At 41.2% G+C, this 15,562-nt stretch overlaps 1 long non-coding RNA gene and 1 pseudogene across 1 annotated transcript; both read right to left on the reverse strand.

The window, feature by feature from the left end:
• On the reverse strand, positions 1 to 5,539 carry LOC119723905. Its single transcript, XR_005270601.1, has 3 exons — positions 5,276 to 5,539; positions 1,854 to 2,108; positions 1 to 67 (listed from the first exon to the last, which is right to left on the reverse strand). It is a non-coding gene; the product is annotated as an uncharacterized LOC119723905 (long non-coding RNA).
• Positions 5,540 to 8,874: 3,335 nt separating this feature from the next.
• On the reverse strand, positions 8,875 to 14,913 carry LOC119724051 (annotated as a pseudogene).
• Between the last annotated feature and the right edge of the window lie 649 nt (positions 14,914 to 15,562).

Genomic DNA, 15,562 nt, shown 5'->3' on the forward strand with positions numbered 1-15,562 from the left:
AAGAACCCTCCTAGTATACCCGTAAATCTACAACCGAAGCGGTTGCTTAGAACTCCTCCAATGAGAACTAAAATGAGAGAATGAGATAGCGTGTACCAATAGGAGACTCTTGTGATGCTTTATGGCGGCAAGCACACAGTCTCTTGCATTTGCGCCATGTTTAAGTTCATCATGCATGTGCGCGCGCATGTCCAAAATGGCGCAAAGAATAGAAAATGACCGTTGTTTTTGCTGCCACCAAGCGTCCCAAAAGTCTCTCCTTTTATTGCCTTACACGGCTCAAAATTCGATACTTCGAATAATTCGATACTTGGAATAATTCGATACTTTGAGTAATTCGATACTTCGATACGAAAAACGTACACATTGTAAACAAGGACAAGAAAACTGTAAATTCATGGGTTTTTTTTGACGGTTTGTCCGTAAATGTAAGACGTTTTGTAGTTTTCATGTGACCTGACCCTTGATATAAACTACGAGACGCTTGATACGAGAACTTGCTAAATGTGGCGTGTATCCTATACCTGGCACATTATACTGATCATTTTACTGACTGGATAACGCATACAGAACACAACCAGGCTGATGCTTACGCCCAACCTGTGGCAGTGGTCCTCACTATAGTTGGAACAGTCCCATGTTGCTGGAAAGTCTCTGTGTCTCAACAATAGGTGGAGAATTCCTCAAAACAGTTCGTGTGTCCTGCTTGAATTGGCTGTACTGCCTCCCTTTACTTTGATTGGCCTAATTCTCCTGTAAGCTAATTAACGCAGCACTCAATTTGGTCAATCTGATGACAATCCACGCGCTAGCCGGTATCAGACTTTGAGTGCGTTCGTTTAGCTCACCCGGGTCGACACGGGTCAGCCCGTGCCGTTTTCTTTAGCTGTGACGTCATTCTCAAGGCTTATCCGGGTCAGCCACCACAGGCCCTGCTCGTGAGCAGAGTCACTGGTGGAAATACGTCACACGCATGCGTTGTTCATCCCTAGAAATGGACAAATATGGCGGTCGGGCAGCGGAAATGTCAAGTGGACCCAAAATCAACGTTATTTTAAGTCTAAAGGTGATTAATTATTAAGTTCATTGCGACATTACGGAGGCTCTAATTCCAGCCCAATTATTTTAAGTTATGGAACTGACTGAAAAGCAGTAGATCGCAAACGAAGACCCAGCACGAAACATGCGTTTTGGCTATGGCTCCGGCTACAGGACATCACGTGAGGATCATGATGGCCCACGGTCGGTTTTAGCGTTCGATTAGCCCGGCTGTCGTGGCTAACCCGTCTGCCTTTCCCATAGTCGATCCGGGTGAGCTACTCAAACGCACCTGATATAAATGGACACTACGTACTAGAATGCGCCCAATTAGGCTACAGAATGCGTTTTAAACGAAATGCTGTTTATTGGAAAGAACATTTAAAAGTAGGGTATAAACGTCCATACAACCATCCTTTAAAAAAATGGTACTTTAAGAAACATGCGAGAAGGAATTTCGGGGGTCAAAATGTTGACTCCTTGAAAATCGAGCTGTTGAGTGATAGTTGTGAATTCTGCCGCACAGTGCATCGCATTATGTGGACCTATACTAGTGTATTTGTGCTGTGTTTATAATGTGACACACAAAGTGTAGCGCAGGGCCTTGAACATTGAATGGACACGGTTGGAAATACGTATGCGTATGCCACAAAATGTCCGTGCGTCCGATGGTAAATTTAACAACCTGTTTTTCCGTCTGTTTTCGGGAACGGTTTCCTTTCAACCAGACCTTTGAAATAGGGTAAATAAACAATCCAAGACATAAAATGTGGGGGATTTTATGTCTGCGTTCATACCGGCTCAATGATGATTACCTGCGAACCCTGCTGGGGATGACATGAAACTTTGAATGACCGCCGTCTCCTTGGCACTCAAGTCGAACTCATTCATCCAGGGAAGATACAGGATCCCACTGCATCGCAGGATACCACTCGATGCCATGCCGACGTGGGCAGCAATGACCACCACAATTCCCCATCCGCATTCGCTTTGCTTGGGCACTCTCGTAACCTGACGCCTAGCTTGCAATGTGGATGCCGTCGCCATGATTTCACCTATTGTTTCGTAGACTGACCGAACATGGTACATGTAATGTGACTTTAGAACAACTTTACAGGCGATGTACTCATCATGATTCTTGCTAAAACATTTCAAAGCAGATAGCTTCTGACGAGATTTTTCTTTCCCCCATCAATGCATCTTCATGTAAAAGCAACACAATGGTTATTGAAACTGATATCAGGTATTGTTGTGAAAGCAAATAGATTACAAGATAGCCATCACCACATAGGTTACATTTTATAAGATATTGCATCACGCTATTGAATCTCATTGCCCACAAATTCCCATATTGACCCAAGGGTCCAAAAGGATTAAACACGATTCGCTCATGTCTGTTAACAAAAACAGTTTATTGCCATTTTTTGGTTCCAGATAAGCACTGAAAAACACTGTGCCCATTTGTATCAAAAGGAGCCAAAAGAAGGATAACAAAGTGCAGTATAATTATAGGCCTATATACATTGTAAGAAGTACAAATTCTTTGAACACATTTATGTGTCCTTCAGCAGAAGGCCTTAGTTCCTGTTATCGTAGGATGACCAACAACTTGCGTCCGGCAGGCTGTTCCACACTGGGACCATTGCAGGAACGAAGGAGCGGTTGTACTTTGCCAGTGACCAAATGACTATGTAAAACTTGTCATTTTGCATTCTGTACACAAGTACAAGAACGTCAAACAGTAAAACAATTGACTGTAATCCTACTGTGCAAGTACTCTTCATTTGAACAATTTCTTAAGTATTCTGACACATTTGCCATGATGCAGAAAGGGTTTGAAGTAGGACTAAAAAGGATGAGATACCTGTTCAGGTGTAAATTAAAGGCATTTCCATCAAATTCATTTGTACTCTTGTCATATTATTGGCCTTGTTGGTTGTTACGACATGCACAAATAGGTGCAGTGAAAATCCATTACTGTGGCATTTTTTTTGAACAGGATAAAAAATTACTACTTTCACATAATTGGTATTTGCTCAGCAACCCAAACAAAGTGCTATTTTCATAAGTTTTCAGTATTTGAAAGAAAAAGTTCTCAGCTTTAATCTGATACCCAAAAAATAAAATTCAACTTATCCCTTTATTTTTTTTAAAAAGACAAATGTTTTAGGGTTGCATTTTCTGGGGTCACCCTGTTTATATCATGTGTCATAGTCGAATACACAATTATGCACATAAGTACTGTTGACTCTTCCGAAACACAATGCTTATCTGAACCCAATCGGCTATACTCTGCTCCTGTTAAAGGTAGAGAGTAGCATTTGCAGCTATCCAAAAAGTAACTGACGAAAATATTGTAGAAAAGCACACTTGGTTTAACCCTAAAAGGGCCGGGTTATTTTGACCAAAGAGAAAGTTTTCTCTATATTTGACTATATTTCAGCCGGTGGCGGGGGGGGGGGGTGGCGGATTCCATCGAGTGACGAAAAACTATGAAACTCGGTTCATGCATAGAACTACTATTCATGGACATACCCAAGAAACTTCATGACTATAGGTCAAAGGGTTTGGGCATTATACCTAATTAATTATTCATATAAACGAATGGTAAATCTGCTCTGTGTACACTACGTATGTGGGGAAATTCAGTTTTCACGGGGCGTAGCGCCGATTTTTTTTTCGAATTTGGAGAATTTTATGTTTTGGAGAATTTCATGGGTGTTTTTTTGGTATCAAAAGATGCGCAAGGCTCGAGGCTAAAAAGTTAGAACAGCTCGGGTCGCGAAAAGAAAATTCAAGGATATGGCGGAAAAGTTGAAGGAGGGGGGCGGTTCCGCCCCCGGTCCTTTTAGGGTTACAGATAGTAACGGCATTAAACTCATTGTGAAACTGTTCGTTCTGACATGCTGTCATTTTGAAGAAAACAGTAAAAGAATGTCGTTTCCAAAGATGCGTCTAAAGACCCATTTTTGTTGGAAATTTAATTTAGCACCAGTTCGTTTTTAAATCGGCGAAGCCGTAAACGGGTAAGCGCTAGTGTTGACACGACGCATACAATTCGTCGGTTCAGTGTGTGACATCGTGTAGCTGCTATCGGCTGAATGAGAACGTGTCCCGGACACTGATTTCGGGCGCAATTCAAACATGACTCGGCAACTTTTGAATTGGAATCGACATCCTAAAATCTTGTTTTCTTCGAATATTTAGCATTCACTGAGCTAAAACGTCTTCAGGTTAATTGATGAGCACTCTTCTTAGATTTTGCGCACTTTCGTTGCTTCAAACGAAACAAATGCACAAAATGACAAATGACTCTATACCTTTACTCTATAGAAAAAAATACCGGTACTGTTATATGGTAAAACATGTATGCATTATTATACCCATGCTTGTCGGCAACTCGTTGCGGAAAAGATTATCGATTATGTAAACACACTCATTATACAATAAATAGTCAACGTTGATAAGATATGATAAACTAGACAATCCGGGAACGAACACTTCTATATCATGAATGACTGGAAGCATTGTGATGTGTGTAACCTGGGCACAATATTGGGGAAACTCGTACTAACTAAACACTCACGTGATTAAAGTCGAACCCTGATAAGAAGAGCACTATTAATACAAGGTACTGCTGATAACAAGCACAATTTTAGGTCCCAAGTCTTTGTTTTTCTTTGTTTTCCTTTCATTTCCGTTACTCCTGTTATAACAAGGTAATTCGTGAAGTCCAAGGACCTTGTTATAAAGGTGTTCGACTGTAAAACCTACCTAAAATAAACTCGGGATATTTAATGGGAAAAGTCACGAAGAACTGAAATAATGGAGACAATAAACAAGATTCTAGATTTCCAAAAAAAAAAAAAATTAACAAAGACAATCTATTTACAGAAACGTCAATTAAGACTTAACAAATCTACATGAAGTTGCTATTAAGCAAAAAATAAAAAAAAACAGGGACTGGACCAAAGATATGATAGACTAATATGCAAACTAAATGCATAATGAATGCAAAAAACAACATATAGGAAGTGGATGAGACTACTCCAGGGGATACACATCGTATAAAACTTGGCACTAAACATGTCCCTGCACCAAACTAAGTGCACATTTTTCATGTGAGTGATAAGAACGAAGAACAACTCTTGTAAAACCATGGAGGAAGGAGCACAAAGCACATGGTCCAGAATTTTACAAAACTCTATACATACTAAAATATGCAAAGAAAACTCACCAATGACTCGATCTAAACAGACGAGACTCAAGCAGGATCGACACACCGCTCTAGTTAAGAGGATGGATGAGGGAATACAGTCCGACTCCCACTAAAACGAAATCCACGGGACCTTGTACGCCAGAGAGCAATGCTCAATTCTGCTTTGAAGGAGTTCTTTAAGGATGAGACGAGTGTCCCTATTCACGTTTTTGCTGCCATCAAGTATAATCAGTGACACAATACGCATGCGTCACTGAGTTGGTAACGAAATGATAGACTGGTTCCCTTGCAATAGATAAAGAAACAACAGGAAGATTTCCTCCTTATGTATGCAAAGTATTATGCAGGACTTGGAAGATATACCCATAGTGTAACTACAATCCCGGCCAAAATGGTTGGGACACTTCCTGAGCCTGCCACGGTCACCCACTCCCCCGCTCCCCGGTCAATGTTGTTCTCTCCAGCTGATGAAACACACCGCGCAACGAGAGACAACATTGAACGGAGGCCGGGGGGGGGGGGGTGGGGGCCCAGCGAGATTTGGCCAGGATTTTCTGATTCCCTGCCCCTGAATACAAAATCGCCACGATAATGCAAGCGCGGAACGAGCCTATTGCAAAATGACAACAAGGCTACCACCAGGGTGAACCTAAACAGGCCAAAAATCCTTCCTCAGAGCTCGCAAATTTAAGTTATACGCTCTCATGATTTTATAATTAGAGAGTTCTGAGAGCCATGAAATTAATTAGGCTAGGGGTAGTCTTCTTTGGGTGAGAATTTCTCAAAAAAAGCAATGGTCAACCCACCAAAAATTGAAAAGAAAATCAAAGATAACAGGTTGATCATCATTTTTTTGTGCAGCCTGAATACCTGTGAGAGTTCTGAGCATTTTAAAAGAATTTCGAAGTATACGGCCATTTATCACTGGTGTCTATGGGAAATATACTGGGGTGCACCCACCAATGGGCAGTTTGTAGGGTGAGTGTCTCTTGCAACTATCAATAAAGAGTGGGGCACTACTTTGCAGTATTTGAAACCTATGCACAAAACTACAAAATTACCAAATTTCGAAACCGCACTGTCTCCCGTAATCTTTCTTGATATTGACACCCCTTCCAATGTATGGTATCGCCTTCGTTGCATGAAATAACTTTTTTTTGAAATCTTTTCTTTTCGGAAGTTAATTGATTTGAACCAGAAAAAAAAATCAAATAGGCTCTTTTGAACTGATGATTTTTTGGTGTGAGTTTTCGGCTGCTCTTTATATATTCAAGAATATAATGATAATAATAGTAATCGGCATTTAAGAACGCTCATATTAGGCCCAAAAAAAATAATAAGTCGGTCTCTGGTCAGCTCGCGCGTCGATTTTGATCATGCGCGTCGATCTTTTTTTTCTCCAAAATGTTCGGCGGTAGCTCCAACAGCGCCCTCTATTTCCGCACCTCCTGAATTTGTTTTACCAAAGAGCACCAAGGAATGGGAAATTGCACCAAGGCAAATGATCGAAAGCATCAAGGCTAATTATGGAGGACACCAATGTACATGAGGACACCAAAAAAGCAAAATAGTACCTCACCTTGTCTGTACAATCCAAGCTTGAAGAAAAAAGAAAAAAAAGCAAAAAAAAAAAAAAAAAAAAAAAAAAAAAAAAAAAAAAAGCCGCATCGCCGCGTCAATTCCGGAACTTTGGTCTGACCAGAGACCGAATATTTTTTTTGTTGGCCTTAGTAAACTAAATCACAGCACTAACAGTATTATTATTACCCCCTAATCATTGGGCCAATTAAACATTCCAAATACCGTCTCAGCTCCCTGGGGAGTATACAGCTCGATGCTGCCTGTTAGGCGAAAGGAAGCTAATTCAATCACAATAACCATCTCTGCCCTTACAGGTACCCATTTACTCCTGGGTGGGGAGAAGCAATGAGTGACAAAGTGCCTTGCCCAAGGGCACACGCACTATAACCCCAGGCAGGACTCGATCCCACAACCCGCAGAATTACTTGCAAACCAGTGCCCTTACCCCGAGGCCATGGCACTCCGCAAATAATTTACAAATTTGCAAAACAATCAAAGGGAACAACCCAAGAAAGCCAAATGAACACGGTGATTCTTATTATTAACACTTTATTCATTCTTGCAGAAACAATGCGACTTGTCTTGTTTCTATCTTCTACAAAGAAAAAATGCAGCTATTGACAAAAAGCGCATCAACTGTCGCCAACCAAGATAGAATAAAATCACCAATTTTCGAACTGTAAATGTTATAAACACACTGCGAAATGCAAATCACTCGATTTTAATTCATGTTAATTCCAAATGGTGAAGCTCATATATACTGCTCACTGAATACAAGACTTAAAAACTAAACCAAGCTTATAACTCAAACTTAACTAAGCTTATAATTTAAAAACACAATAGGACGAATTAATGTGTAGGCTTTTTCATAAATACGTCAGACAGTTTACCACTTCCTATTGGTCGAGAGCCTGTCACGTAGGTTTTAAACGGTTGACAAAATACCGACTGGTTTTAAACACTTTTCTGTGTCACATGATATTTGGTTTCCTATGAAAACTGGTCCTTTTCCCCTTTTATTGGTTGAACCCTCACACGTGACTCTCCAAATAGACCTGACTCACGAGGAAGCCATTTTCGACCATGTTCCCAGAATCTATTTTATTGTGTACAATGCTTAAAAGAATGGTGCCAGACTATTTTATGATTGGAGTGCGTGCCAAGCCTTACTTTAATTGTTTGTATGTTTAAATGTGGCTCAAAACATTAGTCGCATTTAATCAATATTTTTAATTATTCACCAGTGCAGACTGGTGTTAATTCGTACTGATCTTTTAATTTTATTTCATTGCTTTCATTTCCACTCGCAAGATGCAAAAATGAAACGTTTACCTGGCTTTCAATTATTTTAATATGGCTGACTCGTGAATAAAGTATCTTCCAGTAGGCATGCGTAAAACTGCAGATAACATTATCCGCGTCCAGGCCCCTGTTGTTTAAAACCGACCAAGTCCATATTTATTCCCTAAAGAATTTATATCAAAATAAATGGTTCTCTTGTTTTACCGTAGCGATTGTATCTACGTCAACAGCTGTCTGCTGTGATGTGGGATATATCGTTTTTATCCCCTCCAGGCAAAAAAAAAAAAACCCACTTCGCCTTGGGTGTTATGCGTCCGGTGTTACAAACGTGTCTGTTACATGTCTTCGGTACTGCAATATCAGTGGTCTAGATCGACCACGTGTCCAGTCTACGAGAATGATTGTTATACCTCTGTCTTGAATACTGCATTTGTATTGGCCTAGAACGATCACGTGTCAAGTCATGGCACACTGATCCCTACAGGGAGTGTGCAATGACTTTGTACGTACGGGGTGAAACGCTTGTATCATTGGTACCATGCTATTTTCACCACGTTTTCACAGATCAGTGGGAGCAGCGAAGTAGCAGACGATCAGCTGTTTCAAGCACACGACATGTGCTGTATGTGAGTTGACGTTCGATTGTCATGATTGTTGTGTTTACTGCTGTTTGTTTTCGTTATTTTCACATCAAAATCCAAAGAATCCAAGACAGAGGTATAACTCTCTGCTTCGCCTCGGGTGCTATGCGCCCCTCGGGTGTTCAAAACGTCATATCCCACATCACAGCAGTCAACAATTGTTTACTGTTTACACTGCGTTGCTTGTAACATACATGTACCTCATATACACTGCGTTGAATATAAATTACCTATGCGTTGCGCGCGCGTGTGACTGACCCACGCATCTAGCGACTGAGAACTACAACCGCTCAGTCTCTGGAAGGAAAGCTCACGGATTTCAAAAGGTCAAAATGATACACCATATTGATTTCATATATCCTGCATAGTAAGAGTTTTTACACGATGTAACATAAACAATTATTGACTGCTGCGATGTGGCGTATAGCACCCTCATGCGGCTTCGCCTCTGGTGCTTTGCGCCCCTCGGATGAATGTCATTTCCCACATCACAACAGTCACTTGTTAAATATTACAAACTTTTTATTATTTAATTGGTGATATTAATTAAAGTTTCGCTCATGCGTATGCCAGTGTTTTAAATACACTATCAGTTTTACACTATCAGTTTGAAATAATGTAGTATCTAAACGAAAGACAAAGTGGCAAAATAAAAAGCAAGTTTTGGACAGGAAATGTACATTCAGGAGGAAAAACTTAAATTGTTAAAATACAACTTTTAAGCACTTATCTATAAAACACACTAAATCTTGATTATAGTTTTAAGATGATTTAAATTTGGAAATATTTACTTGATTATTTCATTACTATCATTTTGAAGCTATTTTCTACTCGGAAGCATGGAATTCATTTTTTGGTGGGGGATTAATTCTTTTGCAGAAAAGAAGTCAAAATTTAGGCATAACGCTCCACCATTAACATTTCCTTTATCAAATGATAAATCGGTCCGAGTAAACTGGTATTGGAATTCTCACAAACTATTCTTGAATATTACAGTATGCGCTTAAGTGAGAATCGATATATTTTCAAGATGGCTGCCAGGGTGACACACATTGTGACACACTGAGAGAAACTGTATATTATGAAATCCCGTTTAATAGCTGCAGACCTTGTGTTGATTCCGTCTTTATGACATGCTACACTTGGAGCGCTTGCTAGGATTTTCGTCTGGGAACACGGGACCTAGAATTCGAGAAGGGAAAAAAGGACAAAATTACCAAAATGAACCTGCAATTAACGTTAAGGAGCTTGGGTGGAACATTTCTCAGAACTAAAAAGACCTCCGGCAAACTACATGTTACTAAAAGAACTTGAGCTGGCGCGGCCAATAGGCCTATGATGTTATTATGCATTTTTCATGAACGAATTAGAAAAAAAGCATTCGTGATAATGACGTTTTAGAAATGAGTTCGGCACCGGCCAAATATATATTGAAAAAAAAAACCATGTAGGATTTTGGGTGCATTTTACTATTTTGATTCCTGCCACAGCCAGGTTGTTGTGAATGGGGCTTGAATCGTTCTACACTGATTTGCGAAATGCATTTTTAAACTTCTAAAACCGAAATTTCCGTTAACGATACATTTCGAAACTGAGTAGAGCACATACCCTACCTAGAATTGACAGACTTACTAAAATAAGTCAAAGATAATTACGTTGGGCTTGCAATTAAGAAGAAGGGTGTCATTCCAAAGAAATGTCCGCATCAAATTCTTGACTAGACTTCGGACACACAGCAGTCAATCCATAATCTTCTTGCATTCTGAATGATCACCCGACAAATTACCGAATCTTTTTTTCCATGATGTTGAGCATTCTCTGTTTAGTACGTTAAGATCCGATGAGGACTCTGACATTTCAATTAAGAAGCACATTTTAATGGCAGAGTGTTTATTGGGACTCCAACTATCTCCAAAACAAATAAACCAAAATCAACCTGTGGGAAATATGTTAATAAATTTGTTTTAAAGGGCTGCACAAGATACACGGATATGCATGTATTTTCGACACATAAACGAAAACAAACGCTTGAATAAATAAGCAGGGATCATTGCAAGCTTTTAACTTCAAATAATATAAAACTGACTTGTCTTTGTTTTTGTTTAAGATTTGGACCTGCCTTCTTACCTGGTGCCCGGTGTCTGCTTGGTCCCGCCATCTCGTCATCATCGCTGGTCCCCGTGTGCCCGTCCTCGGCGTCCATTCTGTCTGGAGACCGTTTTCTTGACGGAGAGGCCTGTCCCGATACGGACGTCAAGTCCATGCTCAAATCTCCTAAGTCTGGAGTTCCCTTGTCCGCCGCCTAATAAGAAGGTAAAGTGATACGTCATTTAATTCCTTTAACCCTCCTATGCAAGCATACATTCTATGCCAAGTAGTCTTTGCAGTTCCAATAAGTGACTTTTTCATCAGTTTAGAATTCCCAGCCCACATGAAGCAGGATTGATACAGTAAAGCAAAGTACCTTGATACAGCTATGCTTTGACTGGGGTGGATTGATAAAACAGCTGTGAACACAACTTACATGCTTTCCCTGCTTACCCAGTTTGACTAGTCATAGTGCTTGCTTGACAGAACGATCTGACTGTTAGTGACGAGCCTTTGTTAAAATAGCAGGGGAATCCGGAGTGAATTTTGACTGTCTGTGACTGCTAAATAGCAGGAGATTTAATATATCTACATTTGCAAATAACTGCTAGGTAATAAACGACCTGACAGAATTTGCAAAATAACAACGCAAGATACTTCGTAAACCAGTGAGCATTCTACAATATTTAGTCGATTCAAAATTCGCAAAGGGCCACATAAATTGGATGCTGCGTGTTTTGTTTTGTTTTTGTTTTTTCCTCGCCATACACTTCTGGGGCAGGCCCTCCTCCATTATTATTGTCACTGCTTTGAGGGGGGCCCTTTCATTTATGGCCACCGACATAGTCGCAAGTGGCTTATTAAGTACGTTACTTCAACCAAAACAAGTACGGGCAACAATACGGTTCAAGGTTGTTAAACCTTTTCTGAGCATTTTCAAGTTTTCAAAAGGTCTCAAAATTTGCCGCCACTTCAGTTGCAATGTACAACTGTCCTTGCCAGTGTAAATGGCAAGGGTTGATGCCACTTATTGCCACTGACAAGCGGAGCCTTTTGTTTCTCAAAATCGTTTTGCTTACAACCACCCTCATCTGACAGTAAACGTCGCATGCCAATGTCCATGCCACAAATGCACGTACCTTGAACATCCTCCGGTACTTATCCAACTCTTTGTTCATGTGCAGTTTCCCCAGTACGTCCTGCAGATCTTTCTTCAGGTCGTCGTACTCGATGCTGTGGTTCGACGGCGCGAGTTTGACCTCCATCCGGAAGGCCCTGTTGTAGTATTCCAGGGCTAGTTTGTAGTTCTCCTGAGATTTGGGTTCGTCTATGAGACGAAGATAGAATTAGTTTGAACAACATTTGCTCGTATGCAGTACAAAATCAGTTTGTACCCCAGTTTAAATAACATTTTATGGTTCAGCCCGCGAAGTTTGTAGCAGAACAAGTGCTCCAAAAAAGAGGCGTTCATAAAAGAGGAGGATACTTTGAATCCCCCAAGATATATGGTTTACCGAAAAACTGTGCATACAGATCAGTAGATTTGTTGATTTTACCTGGAATGACTTATTTCACCTGAATCAAGCAAATCGTTGTTTAGCGTCACAAAAGATTTTTACGCTAAGAAAATGTGTGTTCTCAAAACGGTAAAGTATGTGCCCAATCAAACGGGTAGCGGTTAACCTATAAGTACCCATTTCAAACCAAGATCGTTTTCATTGCTCCGATTAAAAACTCAGGTTACCTTCAGGTTTCTTTGATTTCTTGTATTCGTCCCCTAAACTGTCGTACAAGGATCCAATGAAGACAAGGTTGCGAGCCGTGGTAGGATGCACGCCTATGGTCTCCTCTCTGATCGTAACGGCATCTGTTGCCAACGCTAGAGCTTTTTCGTATTCCTTTAAAGAAGAAAGGGGGAATACACCTTTTCACAAATAATTTGCGTATAGATTTTCTTTTAAACTGATCTATAAAAAAGGGTAGATCTCGTCTGCTTAAAACCCTTATTTGGAATTCTTATATAGTGGTCACTCGACCGAGGTGTAATTACCGAAATGTAATGATAAAAGCGGAGCTTGAACTTGATAAAAAAAGCATATGACTACATCTTGTAACGTTACTATATAACACGTGATAGCGGCAACAAAACCCTCTGATCCGTTTTCCAATATTGTTAATTAATGCTTAGCGTTAAACATTCATGTACACGTTCTGATTAAATTAAGCAATAATATTGTGAAGTATATTGTCTCGTATTAGAACACCCACCTCCATTTCACAGTAGCTCATGGCCATGTTCTTGAGGACGAACGGAGTGTTGGAAGAGTGGGACAGTTTGAAGGCTGTCTCCAGATCGAATGCCTCGCGGTAGTTCTTGATGGCAAGGTTAAAGTACTCGTGAGCCTTCTTCTTGTTGCTACTTTTGAATCTCTTTCCCATCTGATGAAAAGTGGCGCCGATGTTAAACAAGTACATGGGTGCCTCGAAGTGCTTCTCTGGTTTGCCGTTGGTGATTTTAACTAGCATCTCCCAGGCTTTCAGATGGTACTCGTGGGCTTCTGTCGCGCCGCTACAGAGGCGGTCGTCATCTGCCTTGTTGAAGTAAGCGTGACCCAGCCCATTAAGGCAGCGAGCCGTGAGCGAGTGATTCCCAAGGAGACGCTCTTGAATTTTCAAGGCTTGCTCAAGGACAGCAATACCGTCTTTGTACTTGCGCCGAGCCACCAGGATGCGGCCCTTCACGTATAGCAGCTGAGCTTCAGCCGCTCTCCAGGTCATTTGTTCGGCCGATGGCGGGATCGCTGGCCCTGGCTTTCAACACTTTAAGCGGTTCTTCGACCGTCTTCCAGGCTTCTTCATATTCTGCTCTCATGTAGAGCTCGTCTGCCATCCATCCTCGCAAGTAAGCCCAGGCTTCTTGTTCCCTACTGCTCAGCATTCTGATACTCATATTTTTGTAATATTCTAACCTCTGGGAGGGATCAAGAAAAGTCCCGAAAATGCTGAACAATCCTTCCTCCGTCTTCTGGGGAGGGACGGCAGAGGCAGTGTTCTCCTGTTCGGTAATAACCTGACAACCAAACTTGTTACCCATCCCGAGCTCCAAATAGTGCAAGATATTGGTCTTGTCGGATTCAAATCTGGCCAGTGCGCTGGCGAAATCCGTGTGGCCCAACTGTGTCAGATCTTTAAGAAGGTCTGCTATGTAGGCTGAGAATCTACGGAGCCCGTCTTCATATGCCGCCTTGTATATCTCACTGGATCCTTTTTTGCTAAGGCAAACTGACCGCACCAACCGGTGCATGAAGTAGTAAGGCTCGTTATCGCTTAGTCCAGTGTCTAGGATGGGGTAATCATCCCGGTCTAGGAGACTCCATCTTTTCAAGTCTTCCAAGTCGAACCTAGCTGCGTCTGGTTGTTCCTTTCCTAAGATCTTAGCCCCTTGACTCAGACTGAAGGAACTTGGGAAGACTGACAGTCTCAGCAAAGATTCCTTCAGAGGTAGAGGGAGCTGCTCGTACATGGCGCCTAGCGAGTTAAGCACCACTGTTTGATCTTCGAAATCCTCCCTCTCGTCTTGTACGGCTTGACTAGCTCCCAAGGAGCCAGGATACAACACCCATTGAGCTCCTGGACACTTCAAGAACTCAACTTGACTTCTGGGGCTGAAACCGCAGCTCAGGCGGCTTGCCACAGCGCGCAGGGCCTGGGGGTTATTGCCACACAGCTTGGAGATTTCAACCAGAGATTCTTCGTCCTGTAACGCCTCTCCTCCGACCGAGACCGTCCCAGAAAGCCCCTTAGCATGATTAAACATCTTCTTAAGAAGCTCCAAGGATTCGTGGACCTGCAGAGGCTCGAGTTTGACCTCCATGAAATTTCACACACTGGTCGGATATCGATAAGAGGTCGGTATAGGTCTCAACAAAGGGATTTTTATGATGACGGATCAAGGATGTCATCAGCATTGTCCAACAGTAGTACTGTATCTAGAGCGGGACAACAAAAACATGAAACATAAATAGAGAAAGCCCAGTAGAAGGTTTACCGTCGGACCCTGATAAGAAGAGCACTGTTAGTACCATGCATCAGCTCAAATATAGCCCCTGAACATAAACGCAAAAAGTTTGGGAATATCTCCGGGAAAAAAGTCACAAAATTTGGATTATTTTAAGAGTTTATTTCGTTAAAATAGGTATTTGTTATGGGAATAACATTGTGAGGACCCGGTCTTCACTGCATAGTAATGACCTGGTTGGGGAATGGCCGCCGTTAATGGACCGACCCGAACCCTAAATATTAATAAACATGTAATGTAGGCCTATGTATTTTCTACATGCGTAGCGCATGGAAACATTAGCCTGCGTGCCATTTCCTGTCAATTTACATTCAGCTCAAAATTAATGATGTTTCATCATGCATCCATCCGCCTTGTTACAACTGATAATGTAGTAACCAACTGATAATGTATCACCAACCGATAATGTCACATAAATTGACCGATACTGTATCACTAACCGATAATGTAACAGAAATTGACCGATAGTGTAGTAAATGTTACTACACTATCGGTCAATTTCTGTTACATTATTGGATAAGACCGATAATGTAACAACAATCGACTGAGTGTAGTACATTTTTACTACACTATCAGTCAATTTGTGTTACATTGTCGGTAAGTGATAGAGTATCG

Source organism: Patiria miniata, unplaced genomic scaffold (assembly GCF_015706575.1).
Source record: "Patiria miniata isolate m_02_andy unplaced genomic scaffold, ASM1570657v1 HiC_scaffold_17, whole genome shotgun sequence".
Taxonomy (NCBI): Eukaryota; Metazoa; Echinodermata; class Asteroidea; order Valvatida; family Asterinidae; genus Patiria; species Patiria miniata.